This window comes from Lepisosteus oculatus, chromosome 14, assembly GCF_040954835.1.
Source record: "Lepisosteus oculatus isolate fLepOcu1 chromosome 14, fLepOcu1.hap2, whole genome shotgun sequence".
Taxonomy (NCBI): Eukaryota; Metazoa; Chordata; class Actinopteri; order Semionotiformes; family Lepisosteidae; genus Lepisosteus; species Lepisosteus oculatus.
Window position 1 is genome coordinate 30,406,467 of NC_090709.1, and position 15,470 is coordinate 30,421,936.

Genomic DNA, 15,470 nt, shown 5'->3' on the forward strand with positions numbered 1-15,470 from the left:
GGATCTCTACATTTCTGTATGAACCAGCTTAGAGGGCTAAAGACAGCTTGTGTTTAAATTGAGTGTAAGGCAATTTATGCTTCTAAAGTCATGGTCAGCATTTATTATTGTACTGTGCTGTAAACTTGTTCTGTGCCTAATTACATTATTTTATAGCTTTATGAAATCTGTACATTGTCTGTCGATAATGTTTCTGTAGTGCTTTTTCAGCCCTCAGCATGTGACTGCACCGGTGGCACTGTGGGTTAGGTTCCTGACTCCCATGTCACATGGTCTGTGATTGAATCCCATGGAACTATAACTTAATTAAAATAATTAAATAAATAGATTAAATAAAACCTCACTCGCACCAAACAAATGTATATTTCTAAATATCACAACATGATCGAATTTAAGTCTTTTTAATAACAATGAATGACTATAACCTATGTGTTACAAAATAAACATTTATATTGATTTGAATCGTGTTTTGATTTAAATCGTAAACGAGTGTTTAAATATATGTGTTTAAAGGCGATATACTGTATAAAAGCACTGATTCTTATAGAATGTGTTCCGCTGGGGATTCAAAAAATTTATTTTTTTTAATCGCGTATCTAAGGAAAATTGCAGTATAACTTTGTTCATGCACAAACAGTGGCATGTTACATTATTAATTTGGGTGTCTCCTCTTGCCAGAAAGCTCTAAATTGCATTTTGAGTGCGGTTTTTGACTTTTTCTAAATTGCAACCCATAAATAAAGCTGATACAGTTTAGACTTACTGTATTTTAAACTGTATTACAGCAGTACATTGGACAGTGCAACGTAAATTGCAAAAATGCGCTTGGAATCTGTCCAAGCCCTACTACGAAAATTATTTAAACTGCTACACTTATCATTCATCTTTAAATAAGCTTTATTTTATATAGCGTTTTAAGCGAATAGGTAATTAGATTGCTCATAAACCTAATCACTTTTTCTACATAAACACAGCGTGATTGCTCTCTGAAAATGCTTTTTCTTTATATTTAGGCTCAGATTTCAACTATAGATCGTATTATTATAAACTTTCTTGGAAAAATGTATTTTATGAAAACCATGTTTGCTATTAATTCATTTAGGGCTAGAATACGTTTATTGTCTTCCAATAGAGTCGAGTTGACATTAGAAGCTTGCCACGCCCGGACTGTTACACCAACACATTAGCATGTTAAAGGGATTTCATTGAGGAGCCTAGCTTTCTTAATTAGTAAGTATTGTACTTCCTACTTTGAAAATACCTGTGAAACCGATTTAATTCGTCACAGCCAGCACTCCCGCAGAGAGGGGGGTTGTACTCGTTAATGTCCGATGACATACAAGTGGAAAGAATACAGATTTAAATCGTCTTTTTTCTGAACCAGGGAAAATCTGATCATGTTTCTCTATATCAATAATAAAAAGCTTTTATACTAAAGAATATTACTTAGTAATATTAATCATCAATTTACTACCAAAAAAGTCGCCCCAACAACAAAGACATGATTTCATCATAACACCCTGCCAAGTGGCGAGATATAATTCCTTTGTTGTTTTTGCATAAAGGTTTAAACGATTTGTATGGTTTGGTTAATAATGCAGTTTGTAAAAATCCATATTTACCAAACAAACGATAGCTGGAAAGCCTGCTGTTAGCGAGGGCAAACCTGATGTTGAAAGAAGTTGTTACTCTACAAAACCTTTTTCGTTTAAAGCAACAGGTGGGGTCATCTGCCTTTGGGAAATATCATCCCGCAAAGGATATTTTATTCTTAAATTCAGGTTTGGGACCTTGTTAGGACAAATAGGGACTTTGTTAATTTGTTTGTCACACAAATCGTTATCTTCAAGTATTAAGTGCACAGTACAGGGTTCATGTTCTGCTGTCATGGTGGTCTGAAAATGATTTCTTTTTGTATATTAGCTCTCTTCTCAGTACACCATAAAGTTCTGGCTGTATGGAAGGTTTTGTGTTATCCTGAGGTATGCCAGACAATAAACATCTCTGAAGACAATTCCTTGGTTTCATGTTTCAGCAGGTTGTTTTGAGTGTCTGAACATTGTCTCTTTGCATCTGTAGTTATTTGCAGCTGGGAAAGCTAATCATTATGATCTGGGAATGTAACTGAGATTTTTTTCTCCATAATAAGCAGCTTTGCAGCAGGTTATTTGTTTTCACTGCTTGAGAGGTATTGGAATACTGCAAGCAAACATGCAGCTGTAAAGTTGAGCAGTTTTTAATGTCATGCTCTTAAGAAATAAAGCCTTTAGACAATTAGGAGGTACTGGTATTCACAAGGTAGAAGGTGGTGTTTTCAGAGGCCTAAAGGGAAACTGTTATACCTAATGATTAAATACTTGATGAGACATTTTTTTTTACTGCATTGTTTATGTATGATCTGTGTATCTCAGCTGAAAAGCTGAGATAAAATAAGATGTATTTATCTAAATAACTGGACCTCAAATAGCAGACCTTATGAGCAATACTGTGTGTATTTATTTAAAATATTTATAGCTCTTCTGGAAAGTTGTTGGGGGAAAAAAAACTGATGTGCTGAAACAGTACAATTAAACACGCTCTGCAGAAAAGGGGATGGTTGTTAGGTCAGCTTCAGTTTTACACGTACAGTACACATTTGATTTCATTAAAATTATGAGGTACCCTGTATCTGCAGGACTCAAGAGGCTCTCAGTCATGTCACTTTGCAGTTGATGTCTCCTAGAGGTTCAACATAAATGGACCTTCTGGGGCACAGGCTTTAAAGGAGCTTTTTAAAAAAACAGACTTTGCATTTCCTGTTATAAGCTATTCTTTTAGCATATGACAAGCATGCCCTTATTATGGCGATATCCTCCTAAACATTGGAGAAATAACTCTAGAAGTTCAATTAAAACAGAAATGCTTCAAATCATTTGGGATACAACAAAAAAGTGGTGTATTATAAAGTGTGTTAAAAATGTAGCTAGTTTGTTTTCATACCTTAGATTATAATAAAACCTCACCAAAATATTTTTTTTAATCCCGAGCCGAACACATTCCATAAGAATCAGCGCTTTTATATATCGCCTTTAAACACATATATTTAAACACACGTTTACAATTGAAATCAAAACGCGATTCAAATCAATATAAAGGTTTATTTTGTAACGCATAGGTGACTATTCATTGTTATTAAAAAGACTTAAATCCGATCATGTTGTGATATTTAGAAATATAAATTTGTTTGGTGCGAGTGAGGTTTTATTTAATCTCTGACCAAGGCAAACGTTTCATTTTTTCAAAGAAATGTTTGTTAAAAAAAAACTTGTAGTTCCACTGGTATTCCATCACAGACTATGTGATATGGGAGTCAGGAACCTAACCCACAACACCACCAGCATAATCACATGCAGAGTGCTGAAAAAGCACTACATAAACATTATCGACAGACAATGTACAGCGTGTACTATTCTTGTGGTGCGGTACATGAATTAGAGTGAGCGTTTTTTATTCTGATCATGAACAGTTTTACAAGTCCGCAAAGGATCGAGGAAAGGTTTATCGCCAGCTGAAAAGAGACACAGCGCTTCGGCTGTGGAGACTTGTTCGGCTGGCGTTCGGGGAGTCGCGTTTTTCAGAATTGTATTGAGATCGTTTTCCACAGAGCTCAGATGTCAAAGCACAGCAGCAGCTCTCCACAGCAATCCTCTATAGCGCCCTTTCTCCCGCAGCTCCGTCCTCATTGGAAGGAAGCAAGAGTGAAAGGCTGAAGTGAAATAGAGCGGGGATGAAGGCAGTGAAGAGAGAGAACGTGGGAAGAAGAGAAAAACCCAAGGGAAAAAAAGCAGCGTCGTAAAAGAGGTGACGGAGCTGTCCTCTCTATAAGAAGGGTGCCAGCGAGCCTTGCTCTCGCTTATGGCCACACCCCCTTGAGCACACCTGATCTCATCTGATCTCGGAAGCTAAACAGGGATGGGCCTGGTTAGTACTTGGATGGGAGACTGCCTGGGAATACCAGGTGCTGTAAGCTTTTAAGCGCAGGAGGCGCCCTATCCCCGCTCGCTCGCTCATTCACCTGTTCACATGTGCAGTGCGGCTTGTCCGTCTGTTTATTTGTCAGCTTTGGCGAGACACGGGTGCTTGTGTATTAGCGTGAGCGTTTTTTATTCTGATCAGGAACAGTTTTACAAGTCCGCAAAGGATCGAGGAAAGGTTTATCGCCAGCTGAAAAGAGACACAGCGCTTCGGCTGTGGAGACTTGTTCGGCTGGCGTTCGGGGAGTCGCGTTTTTCAGAATTGTATTGAGATCGTTTTCCACAGAGCTCAGATGTCAAAGCACAGCAGCAGCTCTCCACAGCAATCCTCTATAGCGCCCTTTCTCCCGCAGCTGCGTCCTCATTGGAAGGAAGCAAGAGTGAAAGGCTGAAGTGAAATACAGATGCAGCCATTCAAAATGAGCGTTAAAAACCCGCGGTTCAGTAACGAACCCGCAGGGCACCGTAGGGCACCGCGGTAAGTGATTGGCTGGCCAAAATGACCGACAGGGGCACTCGTGGTGCATTGGTTGGTAGTGAAAAGATTTAATCATTTAATGTCTTTACTGTGCACGTTTCAATCCGCTTAGTTTTGAATATTTATATGGAATTTTACCACTAAAGGGAAATTTTAGTAGCTGAGCATAAAAAGAAGAGGAGCATAACGCATCTGAAGGTCATAAACGATATTAATTTAGGAACATAAACATTACTGTATGTACATAAACTGTACTGTGTATGGCTGGTCTTGATAGTTTAAAGAAAAAATACACACCAGTCTTCCATTTCTCCTTAAACATTTTAAGCATGAAAGTTTTATGAAACGGTACCCAAATAAGTGATTGCTGTATAGAATTAATTTTAATTTTTAAAAATTATTTAACACGAAAATTAAGCTGTTTACATCTTCCGCCTGAGAACAGTCACCCGTTGCTACCCAACGCAGAAACACAGCCACTAACTAGCAAATAGAGGACATTAGCTAGCCAATATGATAAAGAAATAAATGATTATTTTGTTTATTTCTTTTGCAAATTTATTTGGACATTTCCATCAATTGTACAATCACTTGGAAACTGTCCAATCCCTAGTTCATCAAGCATTTACCGGTCTGGCGCCGGTCTATGTCTTCTAGGATATAATGCCAGCGAACTCTTGTTTTTATGTCCACTATAACTACGCTGGGCAAATGTTCTGAGGTCAAATTCTTCCAGCACGGGGGTACCTTTAAAGCGGAGACGACGGCACCGACATTTTTTGGCGCGCCTTCTCTTTAAAGCCCTGGCCAAATATGAAGACAGTACGTACAGTTATAATTCAAACGGAATTAAAAACTACACATCCCAGTTACCATGGTGGTGCTTGTGATCATTGCGTTTAACCAACGAAACAGGGCGAAAAATCAGTCACATGACTTTGGGCCAGAGTTTCGAAAGCTTAACCTATCAGCAACAAAGCGAAATTTACATGATAGGCTACCTCAAACTGTCAGTTACATGACTGTGTATGTCGCTTAAGCCACTCCTATTTGGCATTTTAGTTATGGAGGCGAGAAGACGCCCCCCCCCTCTGGGTGTCTGATTTGCCGCCATCTTTAACTGTTCGGTGTCCAAATCGGAGTAGCTACGCGTACGAAATAAAGTTAATCCCAACTACAAAACATATATTTTTGTGGTAAGAGGGTGCAAAACATCAGTATTTACTGCTATTAATTACTGTACGATTTATAGTTGAAATCTGAGCCTAGATATAAAGTTAGATATAAAGTTAAAATCTCGACAAAGCAATGTAGGAAATACAGAGAAAATAAATCCTTTCTGACATCTAAAATCAGTTTGAATCAAGTTCTCTAAAACGAACAAGAAAAAGAGGATTTTCGGAGGACAATTACACTGTGTTTATATAGAATAAGTGATTTATGAGCAATCTAATTTCTTGTTCGTTTAAAACATTGAAATGTCAGCTGCAAAAGATCGCACCAGAAACAGCACTCTCTCTGCCTGTCATAGACGTTCAGGAAAGGCTGAATGAAGTCATGTCAAGTACAATAATTCGGTGATCAATAATAACAGTTGTAGAACAGTATATAAGGAGGATAAGGATTTTGAAGTTGACTCGAAATCTGATAGGTAACCAGTGCAAGGACTTGAAAACAGGTGTAATGCATCCCTGATAGGATTCTTGCTGTCATATTCTGAACATATTGAAGATTGCTCAGTGTGGATTTAATTTCCCCAGTGAACAGGATGTGCATTTATTAATTCTAGAAAAAAAGCCTTTCTTGATTTCTCTAGTTCTTAGTTTCTCTAGTTCCCTTTAAAATAAACTATTATTCCACAATGCAGAGTATTACATGGCCAGTATTTACACATGATATTTGTGATTTAAAGAAATTAACACAAGCAGCTTTTGGAGATTTAAGTGTTGGCTGAGTTATTGCAGGATAAAAGACTAGAGATGTTGGCAAGAAGAAGATAATTTGGGGAAAGCTGAGGAATACACTGATAACAAGAACACTTCCTAATGGGGTTAGGCATACTTTTGATGAAGATGATGAAGTTAACAGACTATATGTTTACATAGATACTGAAATAAGGATTGTATTTTAGATAATGTGTAGTTGCTGGCATTGAACTGTGTGTTGGATGCACATGAATTGAAGGAATGGGCAGACATAGCTGATGCGGATCAACAGAGCCAGCATATTAAGATGTTTATAATTAGAGGCAATTTGTTTAAATAACTAGGTATGGATACTGATGTGCAAGAGAAGTGGAAAGGCTGTTTCCTTAAGCCAGCACTATGAGATATTTTATTCTCAGTGAGATGCTGCCATTTCATAGTGGGTTTCTAACACTGTGTATAGTTCCATCCACACAGTGCCTTTACTTCCATCCATATCTAATCTCTTTATCCAGTACAGAGGATTTGGAGCCTATCCCAGTAAGCAACGGACACAAGGCAGAATACACCCTGGACATATGCCAGTCCATCACAGGACAGACAGACACAAACACACACACACCAGGGCCAATTTTCCCATAAACCAATTAACTTACCAGTATGTTTTGGAGTGCGAGAGGGAGTCATATCACACATATGGAGAAAAACCATGTAACCCAGAGAGAACATGTAAACCCCACACACACAGGATGGCAGGAATTGAACCTAGGACCCCAGTGCTGCAAGATAGCAATGCTAACCACTTTGCCACCATTATAAATGGATGGATATCTTAGTTATCTTTTTAGTTCACAGGTTTGCATGCATAATTTAATTTTGAAAGCCACTGAGACATCAGGTACTACTGTTGTATTTATGAAAAAGAAACAAAACAAAAAACATACTAACAACTGTGCCATCCTACTCCTTAGTTAATACATTTTATTATTCATAAACAGTTAACATTGTTAGCAAAATATTTTGAATTATATTTAACCCTATTTTTTCTTTAGTTTTGTATTTAACTTATTATATGATCAGTCAGACTTAATGTATATTTGAACAATGAAAATATATTTTTACAAGATGCGGGGGAAAGTGCAACAGCTTATTACAGTGCTAAATTCTTATATTATTGATTGCTAATAGTTTATGCTAACACCTAACTTTCTTAATTAGATGTTTTTAAAACAGTGAACTAAGTGTAACATACTATTCAGAAATACAATCGAAAATAGTTTTGTGGTGTTTGTATGGATGAAACGTTTCTAAAATGTATAACGTAACAAAATTAATGTAATGTCATTAGACAGAACAACACGTTTCTGGTTTGTTTTAATTAGCTAGTATTAGTTAGTAGTTAGTAGTTTTAATTTAATTAGTATTGCAATTCGCACTGATTCCCTTGTGAAGATATGGACTTAAGAATATTCGTGCATGGTCAAAAAATGGCATTAAGCACTTTAAATGAATATGGTTAATAATAGTAAACTGTAACATGCTGTAACAAGATCGGTTAAACTGCGAAGAAAATGCTTTCAGAGAAAATGTTTCAGGTGTGAAGAACATAGATCTCCAATGCAATTTCAACAAAAACCTGTTCCCACACACCCTGCCCCCACTACCATTAGAATATACACAAAGCACTGAAATCTTTCGAGCTAATGATCAGGTGACCCGAGAGAGAGAGAGAGAAACACCAAGGGGTGCGGAACCAGGGAACTATTTACGTGGAAAACGGGCGATCTCCCCAGACTGTCCGCCCGTTTCACTGTTACCTAGCTACCTCTTTATTTAGAACTCACTAACACTGATTTTTAGTTTAGAAGGATTCAAGTAGGGTTTTAGATGAAAGGCAGCGACCTTAATCAAGCCCAAATCATAATTGAACCCATTCAGAGCCTACATTACATTTTAGCATTTCATTCTGAGCAGAAGACCCTCACACCTGAAGAAGACTTGCATTTTCTCTCTTCTCTTTTAAGCATGTGTACAATGTGTAATACAATTACAATGTGTAATTACAATGCTGTAATACAATTTGAATCGTATGAGGGTGAGGGGGGGAGGTGTCTTTCACTGGAAATCTCGCCTGCTTCTACTTTACGAGTACAACCCCCTCTCTGCCGGAGTGCTGGCTGTGACGAATTAAACCGGTTTCACAGGTTTCAATCACAGACCATGTGACATGGGAGTCAGGAAACTAACACACAGCGTCACCGGATTTGATAACGCTATAAAAACGCTATAAAATAATGTGACTAGGCACAGAACAAGTTTATAGCACAGTACAATAATAAATGTTGACCATGACTTTAGAAGCATAAATTGCCTTACACTCAATTTAAACACAAGCTGTCTTTAGCCCTCTAAGCTGGTTCATACAGAAATGTAGAGATCCAGGCTCAGAACACACAGCTTCATTAGCTTCATTAGCGAATACATATGCAGGACAACTAGAGAAGACGTTTTACAGAGGATGGATTTTTAGAAACATCCCATCAGTGACATCACTGAAGTCAACTCCTAGGTACTGTAACTGTCGTGTGGATAGTTTCACAAGAATCAGACAAAGGTTTAAGCATCGCTTGTTCTAGATAAAACTGCAAAAAAAAAAAAAAAACAACAACCCATAATGTACTTCTTTGCGGGTCTGTTTGCCCAAATCATATATTCACAATGTGAAATCTAGAAAATAATATTACGTAACCAAAATCCGCAATATGGAAACAGAACCTGTGTAATTGTTGATAGATGATGTACTCGTAACATTTTTTCAAGACGAACTACAACATTTAAAAAATGACTTGTATGTACTTGATATCTCTAATCAATCCACGGGTCCCAGCACAAAACGAAACTAAAACGCATACCGTTTCGCGCTTCTTATTAGTTGCTCAAAAGTAATTTGACCTATGAAATGCATAATATAAACCTAGAAACATATACGTGAGCAGTACTTAAGCACTGTAGTATCGGTGTTAAGACATACCTCTCAAATACTGTAAATCAAGTTAAAAATATCTCAAGACCGATTCTGGTCATAATGAAACCATGTTTCGTGTATGTTTTCTTTAAAGTACCGAGACCGGCCATATACTGTATGTTTATGTTCCAAAATTAATATCGTTTATGGCCTTCACACGCGTTGCAGTATGCTCCTATTCTTTTTATGCTCAGCTACTAAGATTTCCCTTCAGTGGTAAAATTAGATATGAATGTTCAATACTTAAACGGGCACAGTTAAGACATTAAATATACATATACATGCTGTATATAGTACAGTTTTCATACAGTAATATGTTTATGTTCCTAAATCAATCTCTTTCATGAGCATGTGAAAGGCATGGTGAATCGATTCTCAAAAATTACTGTACTTTGCATGATTGGAAACAAATGCGTGATTGCGAAATGCTGTGGTGTTACTTTTACAAAGACGGTCAATGAAAAAAAGAATGTTGACCAGGGCAATACTTTGAGTTTACACTTACAGCTTGTCCAAGGTCATTCATTATTAATACTATTAGTAATATCTTCGTTAAAGACTTTGATGGCCACAGCTCAAACATGAGAGGTTGAGCTTTATTAGCTCCACCTTGCCAAAATTCCAGATACTATTATTTTGCTTGTCATATTATAGGAGAATTTACGGTAACTAGCGGTATTTACTGGTAACTTGCGGTAGACTGCGTACAGCGTACCGGAAAATAATGCGGTATCGCCCACGCATTTTGAATGGCTGCATCTGTATGTCCCCCAGCTCTGAGCCCATTGGGCCTGCTGGTGTGACCAGAGCTGCAGCGTCGCCATGCTGGTGGGGGTCAGTTCGGCTTTTCTGTTGGAATGAACAGGGGGGTTACATGATGGTGCTGTCTGTGGTCTGGCTGTCCTGCTGGTCTGGATGAGGGGTGCGTAGTGTGGTGCAGGTTCTTGTCCCATCCTGCTCTTGGTCCAGGTTGGAGGGTTGCACCAATTCTGAGTCTTGTTAGCTGGTATGGATGGGTTTGGGGGTGTTGATACCAGAGTGGTCCAGAGGGGGTGCAGGTGTCTCGGGGGCATTCTTGTTTTTCTGTGAGATCAGGTTGATTCTGTTGGTTTTGCCACGAATCTCCCTCACGCAGTCAAGCGCTCCCGCATTCCTATGAGCTCTCCCCGTACCAAACGTGCACGTGTCAATCAGTCCTCTGATTAAACCCTCATCTTCCCCCCGGTCATTGCTCACGATTGAGATTCTCTCCCGGAGCTTACATACTAACTACACCTTTGCCTTACTACGACTTCTCCCCTGGACCTCGACCCCGCTTTTCCGACTACCGCTTTAGCCACTCGATTTTGTACCTTTGCCTGTTTTACGCTTTCTCGGATCCTGACCCCAGCCTGTCTCTTCGTTTACGCCTCTGCCTTCTGAATCCACACTGACGCAGCTTCTACACCTTCCCGGACTACGACCCCTGCCAGTCCCTCAACTACACTTTCGCCTGTCGATTCTGTGCTACGTGTGGAAGACCGAGTCAAAAGGTCAGGACAGTGACTATGCGTGGGAAAGGTTTTCTGTTCGCACCTAAGACCACTGTCTTAGGTGCAAACTAAAGCCTGTGATTCCTCACACCCATTCAACCAGAGAAAATTGAAACAGATTGTAGGATGCCAAATGGCACCCCCCTGTCCTGTTTGTTTGACTTCTGACACTGCCACTTTCCCTGTATGTTCCTTTGATATGTTAAAGTATTGCCTACTGTATAAAAAAGGAAAGTATAACTTCAGTCCAGTGAACATGTCTTGAGTGCTAGGGGAAACCCTTTCTCTGTGATATGCTCCCCTTCAGCTGATTGTATTAAAGATCTCTGTTGACAATCTCCCAACCTGAGTGAAGACTGAGTTTTCTTTGAAATACGCCTTCCCGGACTCGGACCCATGCCTGTTTACTCCGACTACGCCTGTGTCTCGCGCCAACCCTACCAAGGGCACCGCATTGGATCCCTATCCTCAGCAGTCAGCCCCTGAGTTTCTTGTTCTGAGTGTCTTGGTTACATTCGTTTGTGTGTATAGATGAAAAAGCTATTGAAGAGCACCCCGACACCCCCCACCCATCTCGGTGGAAGTTGCCATGTTCAAAAAATCCTAAAAAGATAATTAAAGTTTCACACAACAAAGCATGACTGTGAAAGGTCAGGAGGCCTGCCTAATGGTGGTGCTGGCCCCACTAGCACCTCTTCCAGCAGCAACCTTAGTTTTTCCCAGGAGGTCTCCCATCCAGGTACTGACCAGGCTCACACCTGCTTCAGTACTGAAGGCTGCTGATTATGGCCAGCAGCCATATCACCCTGCAACTCACAACTGGCAACCCACTGAAGCTAAGCAGGTGTGCGCCTGGTCAGTACCTGGATGGTAGACCTCTTGGGAAAAACTAAGGTTCCTGTGGGAAGAGGTGCTAGTGGGGCCAGCAAGGGGCACTCACCCTGCGGTCCATGTGCGTCTTAATGCCCCAGTATAGTGATGGGGACACTATACTGTAAACAGGCGCCTTCCTTCGAATGAGATGTAAAACTGAGGTCCTGACTCTCTGTGGTCATTAAAAATCCCATGGCGTTTCTTGAAAAGAGTAGGGGTGTAACCCCGGTGTCCTGGCCAAATTTCCCCATTGGCCCTTACCAATCATGGCCTCCTAATAATCCCCATCTTTGAATTGGCTACATTTCTCTTCTCTCTTCCTCACTGATAGTGGTGAGTGTTCTGGTGCACTATGGCTGCTGTCGCATCATCCAGGTGGATGCTGCACATTGGTGGTGGTGGAGGGGAGTCCCCATTACCTGTAAAGCGCTTTGAGTGGAGTGTCCAGAAAAGCACTATATAAGTGTAAGCAATTATTATTATTATTATTATTAATGAGCACAACACTTGATTACAGTAAAAAAAATCATTAAAAAATAAAGAAATGTTCCACAACTCAAAGCAAGCTTGTATAAGGTTAGGGGGCCTGTCTGATGTGTAAAACACCTGGTTGCAGCACTGTGGCTGTTGTGCTTGAAGAGCTATTGACTCGTGAATAGCACCCTCCTATCACCATGTACCGCCTGTCTAATGGTGCCATATTGAAAACCTCATAAAAAAATAAAGAAAAGGGACACAGCCACAGCAAGATTGTATAAGGTTAGGGGGCTTGTCTGGTGTGTAAAACACTTGGTTGCAGCACTGTGGCTGTTGTGCTTGAAGAGCTATTGACTCGTGAATACCACCCCCCTATCCCCATGTACCGGCTGTCTAATGGTGCCATATTGAAAAAATAATTACAAAATAAATAAAGGGGCCGCAGCCACAGCAAGGTTGTATGAGGTTAGGGGGCCTGTCTGGTGTGTAAAACATATGGTTTCAGCAGTGTGGCTGTTGTATTTGAATTGCTATTGAGCCATGAAGCAGACCCACCTATCTCAATGTCTTACCTGTAGTGTTACCTTCAGAAAATCATAAAAAAATAAAGAAAGGGGTCACAGCCACAGCAAGGTTGTATGAGGTTAGGGGGCCTGTCTGGTGTGTAAAATATATGGTTTCAGCAGTGTGGCTGTTGTATTTGAATTGCTATTGTAGCGGCAATGCTTGTTAATAAGACTTAAGCGTTGGTATGCTGTCCTAAAGGAGGCCCCATCTCACCCTCCATCTCTGTGGTGCAGCCACAGAGAAAATATTCATGCAGGCTGATTTAAGATGTTTTCTTTTGATAAGGAACAAGCTCCCAGACGGGGATGCAGTTAGCTAAGCCTGGCTATCATGATCAATGGTCATCCATTGGCGCCTATCAGTCTAGGGAGTGCCGAATGGACATCTGGACTGCATTCCTAAGTGTCAAGAGTAAGTGAATTATATCTCATCTTGACCAACCAATCAGGGACTGGCAGGGCGTGGTAATACCATGTGGGTCTCCAATGCCCGCCAAACTCTCAACCAATCAGCACACATCTGGGTCTTGGTCAAAAAGGGAGCGCAAGCTCAGATCGGGGCTCTCCTTGGCCATTTTCGCGCATCCTCAGAGACAATCACGTGACAACTGCTGTTGTCTGCAAAAGGACTTGGACTTTGTTCTAAGCGCGAGGCCGAGGATCCCGTACGTTCTCAGAATTCTACCAACGTGAATGCTTCGCTTGATCAACGGCAGCCTACAGTTGGACCCTCGTTGACAACCTGAATAGCTTATTCAGAAGCAGCGCTGGACCGGGAACGAACCAGCTTCTTCCCGGGCAAAAGAGTGACTTGTGAGGACTCGCGGTCACACTCTGTGCATAGAGACTTTCTACTAGCCAGCCGGACTCCTGGTAGATCCCCTCAGAGCAACAACTGCCCTGCGCGCCGCAGTCAGATTCCTCCGCCCATCCTACTCCGAGCTGCACCTTGACTGGTTGGCCGGTAGACAGAGGACGCCGACACAACGCCCATTGGACAACCGCTGCAACAGAGGCTGCAACAGAGCCTGTCAGCTGGTTTGGTGTTCGTGGCGGGAGATTCCAAATCCATACACAGTGGATAAGTAAACCCCATGTTCTACATTGCGTCTCGAGAATTCAATTGTACCTCAACACAAGTTGTTATCAATTTAATTCATGAGTAATGTATTTACTTCCGAGTTTAGAGTAACAGTGGGTAATAACACTGGTTAGCGATTTGGTAACCGAACGATATATATTGACATATATTCTCTGTTGTGTATCTCTTTGTGTTTGCATCTCTTCGAGATTATATACCTTGTATATTGATAACCCTCACAGTAAGGTCTGCCGCTCGTATCCAGGCAGACTAGTATATCTTTGGTGCACAATTTATATTAATAATTGTATCTCGTGTATCGAACCCGTGTGTGTGTGTTGTTAGTTGTTTGACGATTGATTTTCTAAAAGCTACAACGAACAACCTCGTGATTACTGTTACAATTAATAATTGTAAACCCATCAAACCACTACACTATTGAGCCATGAAGAAGACCCACCTGTCCCAGTGTATTACCTGTAGTGTTACTTTCAGAAAATCATAAAAAAATAAAGAAAGAGGCCACAGCCACAGCAAGGTTGTATGAGTTAGGGGCCTTGTCTGGTATGTAAAACATATGGTTTCAGCAGTGTGGCTGTTGTATTTGAATTACTATTGAGCCATGAAAAAGACCCACCTATCCCAGTGTATACCTGTAGTGTTATCTACAGAAAATCATAAAAAATAAAGGTTCCACAACCCAACACAAAGCTGGGAAAAGTCAGAAGACCTGCTTAGTGTGCAAAACACTTACTTGCAGCATTGTAGGTGCTGTGATTTAAATGCTATTGGTTTGTGAACAGAATACCCCTATCCCAGTGCATTGTGCCATATTAAATAAAAGCACAAGAAAAAGAGATTCAGAATGAAAAGCTGTGTCAGTGTTCTGTGTAAAAAATCGGTTTGAACATCATGGGAGCTGTTTTTAATAAGCTGCTGAGTAAAGAATATTTTAATCTTCCTGCTGTCAGTAGTATTGTCAATATAGTTGACCCTTAACTGAATTAAAACAGGGCGTAAAGGAAGGGTTTCAGAAATCAAACAAAGCTTTATTTCTGTGCTTACAGTCTGGGTAATTGGAGACTGCACTGTTCTGCTTCCTATGGTCATATACAGGTTTTTCGCACGAAGCCATATTGAACAGTGTTTCTCACGTTGTGAACGTCTGTACACAGCGGTCCTCCGGGTTCCAGTAAGTGCGTAATTATGCATTGATGAAAAACCGGAGGTTTAAAAAAAGATAATTAGCCCACTGATAGTTTGATGTAGAGGCTTTGGAAATATCCACAAGTCTTGGTCTTTAAAATGCATTTGGTTTGACGGCGTTCTGTGCTTCCATTGGGAAGATATGGACAAAAGAATATTCGTGCTCGGTCAAAAAAATGTCATAAAAACGAAAAAGTAAAGAAAGCATTCACAATGTATTTTATACACAAAGGAAGTATTCTCGCAACTCTAAGAGGTTTTGTGGTTTTATATTTTTTAATTGTTGAATCATAT

General features: G+C 40.2%; 1 non-coding gene across 1 annotated transcript; it reads left to right on the forward strand.

The window, feature by feature from the left end:
* The first annotated feature begins 3,890 nt into the window (after positions 1 to 3,890).
* Positions 3,891 to 4,009, forward strand: LOC138245367 (5S ribosomal RNA). Its single transcript, XR_011193977.1, has one exon. It is a non-coding gene; the product is annotated as a 5S ribosomal RNA (ribosomal RNA).
* The last annotated feature ends 11,461 nt before the right edge of the window (positions 4,010 to 15,470 follow it).